Genomic DNA, 3526 nt, shown 5'->3' with positions numbered 1-3526 from the left:
GACTATGGTCCCGATTCCACAGGTTCAACTACTCACTCCCTCTGGGTAGCTAGGTGTGACCAAGAAGTGACTACAACCTTGTCCTTTGGCAGCTCTACTATACACCTGGGAATTCTTACAGAACATACAAATAACACTTGTAGAAAAATTGTCTTCCAGCCCTGTACATGATCTTGGGTACACTCCCTGCTTCATAGACATATGTAATAGTTCAGCCTGTCCACCCATCTGTGTACCCATATATGCATGTTTGCCTTAACTGACAATGCAGTACTATATATGCAAAAGGGTTCATCTGTGTTTTCTGCACCTCCCATGTACCTCTCTATGTCTTCTTCTTCCTCAATGCCACCATGTTGATCACTCACATTTGGTACATTGCCCTTCTCTTCATCCAAATCAGTACTTATCTCTACCTATCTAACAGTGTTCTCTACCCTCTTCTCCCACCCCTGGTAACCAACAAAGAAACTTTCCTTCCATATATAAAGCTCTCCTTGACTTCTACAATAACAGACTAACATAATATTTATCCTTCTGTGATTGACTTATTTTATTCAGCATAATGTCCTCCAAGTTCATCCTTGTAGTATGGTGTTTTGCATATTCTACATTATTCTTTAGGGTTGCATAGTATTCTATTGTGTGTATGTACCATAGTTTGGTTATCCATTCCTAGTTGATGGACACCTAGGTTGTTTCCATCTTTTGGCTATTGTAAATAGTGCTGCAATGAACATGCATATGTCTATTGTCCTGGCTCTCACTTCTTTAGGATATGTACCTAATAATGGAATGGCTGGGTCAAATGGTATTTCTATTTCCAACTTTTGAAGGAATTGCCATACTGCTTTCCACAATGGTTGTACCATTTTACAGTCCCACCAGCAGTGTATGAGAGTACCAATCTCTCGACATCCTCGCCAGCATTTGTTATTTTCTGTCTTGTTGAACTTTACTACTAGTTCTGGAGCAGGATGGTATCTCATTGTTGTTTTGATTTACATCTGTCTAATAGCTAATGATCATGAGCATTTCTTCATGTTTGTTGGCCACTTGAATATCCTCCTTGATGAAGTGTCTATTCATGTCTTCTACCCTTTTTAAAAATTGGATTGTTTGTCTTTTTGTTTGAGGTGTTGGAGTTTTCTATAAATTCAGATATGTCATTATGTTAGATATGTCATTGCCAAATATTTTTTCCCAATCTTTAGATTCTCTTTTGACTGTTTTGGAGAAGTCTTTGGAAGCACATACAAATTTAATTTTTAGAAGGTCCCATTCATCTAGTTTCTCTTTTGCTGTGTGTGCATTTTGGGTTAGGCTTGATAGACTAGTAATGCCATATATTAGGGCCCCTAAATGTGCGCCTAGTTTTTCCTTGAGGAACTCTGTAGTTTTAGATTTCACATTTAAGTCTTTGATCCATCTGGAGTTAGTTTTTGTGTATGGTGTGAAATAAAGATCTTGTTTCATTTATTGCAAATGGATCTCCAGTTTTGCCAGCACCATTTATTAAGCAAACATTCTCTTCCCCATTGAATGGATTTCAGCCCTTTGTCAAAGATCAGTTGACCATCGGTCAGTGGATCTTTTTCTGGGTTCTCAATTCTATTCCTTTGATCTGTGTGTCTGTCATTGTACCAGTACCAGGCAGTTTTGACTACTGTGGCTGCATAGTAGGTTTTGAGATCCGGCAATGTGAGACCTCCATCTTTGTTATTCTTCAGTAGTGCTTTGCTTATCTGAGGTCTCTTTCCTTTCCATATGAAGTTAGTGATTATTTTTTCCATATCCTTAAAAAATGTTGGTGGGATCTGGATTGGGATTGCCTTGAATGCACAGATTGCTTTGGGTAGAATTGACGTTTTCACAATGTTCAATCTTCCTATCCACAGGCATGGTATGTTCTTCCATTTATGTGGATATTGTATGGTTTCTTGAAGTAGTTTTTTTTTTTATAGCTTTCTTTGTACAGGCCTTTTGTGTCTCTGGTAATGTTTATTCCCAAGCATTTTATTTTTTTGGTGGCTATTGTAAATGGTGTTGATTCCTTATTCTTTTTTCAGCAATCTCTTTGCTTTTGTAAAGGAATCCAACTGACTTTTGGATGTTGATCTTACATCCTGCCACGATGCTAAGTCTCTCAATTAGTTCCAGTAGATTTTTGACTGAGTTTTTTGGGTTTTCTAGGTATAGAATCATATCATCAGCAAATAGAGATCGTTTGACTTCTTCCTCACCAATTTGAATGCCTTTGATTTCCCTTTGTTGCCTTATGGCCCTGGCTAGGACTTCCAGTACAATGTTGGATAGAAGTGGTGATAGAGGGCATCCTTCTCTGGTTCCTGTGGCAAGGGGAATGGTTTCAGTGTGTGTCCATTGAAAATTATGTTGGCTGTTGGTTTTGCATAGATGCCCTTTATTATGTTGAGGAATGTCCCCTTCTATTCCTATTTTGCTGAGAGTTTTGATCAGGAATGGGTATTGGATTTTATCAAATGCCTTTTCTGCATCAATTGATATGATCATGTGGTTCTTTTTCTTTGTTTTATTTATGTGGTATATGACATTGATTGTTTTTCTAATGTTGAACCATCCTGCATACCTGATGTGAACCCCACCTGGTTGTAATGAATTATTTTCTGATATGTTGTTGGAGTCTGTTGGCTAGGATTTTGTTGGATATTTTTGCATCTGTATTCATGAGGGATATTGGTCTATAGTTTTCCTTTTGAGTGCCGTCTTTGCTTGGTTTTCGTATCAGGTTTTTGCTTGCTTCATAAAATGAGTTAGGGAGGATTCCATCCTTTTCTATGTTTTGGAATAGTTTGAGTAGGATTGGTGTCAGTTCTTTTCTGAATGCTTGGTAGAATTCTCCAGTGAAACCGTCTGGGCCAGGACTTTCTTTAGTTGTTAATTCTTTGATGACCTGTTCAATTTCTTCTTTTTTGATGGGCCTGTTCAACTTTTCCACATCAGTCTGTGTTAGTTTAGGTAAATGGTGTGTTTCTAGAAAACTGTCTATTTTTTCTAGTTTTCAAATTTGTTGGAGTACAGTTCTTCATAGTATCCTGATATTATCCTTCTTATTTCAGTTGGTTCTGTTGTGATGTCATCCATTTCATTTATTAATCATGTTATTTGTATTTTCTCCCTCTTTTCCTTTGTTAAATTTGCCAGTGGTTTGTCAATTTTACTAATCTTTTCAAAAAACCAACTTCTGGTCTTGTTAATTTTTTGTTGTCTTTCTATTTTCTATTTCATTGATTTCTGCTAGAATCTTGATTATTTCCTTTCTTTTAATGAGTGCAGGCTTTTCTTCCTGTTCTTTTTCTAATTGTTGGAGATGTTGGTTTAAAATGTTGATTTTGGCTCTTTCTTCTTTTTTGATGTGTGCATTTTTTTCTATAAGTTGGCTTCTGATCACTGCTTTTGCTGTGTCCCAAAGATTTTGGTATGTTGTGTTTTCATTTTTGTTGGATTCAAGGAATTTTTGAATTTCAATTTTGATTTCTTCTCTTAC

At 36.7% G+C, this 3526-nt stretch overlaps 1 protein-coding gene across 1 annotated transcript in view; it reads left to right on the top strand.

The window, feature by feature from the left end:
* CDYL2 (chromodomain Y like 2) overlaps positions 1–3526 on the top strand; it is a 96297-nt gene that overhangs the window by 17977 nt on the left and 74794 nt on the right. The gene's annotated exons all lie outside the window — the stretch shown is intronic.

This window comes from Orycteropus afer, unplaced genomic scaffold, assembly GCF_000298275.1.
Source record: "Orycteropus afer afer isolate SDZICR_OR568_19922 unplaced genomic scaffold, OryAfe1.0 scaffold00057, whole genome shotgun sequence".
Lineage (NCBI taxonomy): Eukaryota > Metazoa > Chordata > Mammalia > Tubulidentata > Orycteropodidae > Orycteropus > Orycteropus afer.
The sequence above is the reverse complement of the archived record's forward strand: the minus strand, read 5'-3'. Positions and strand labels throughout refer to the sequence as shown.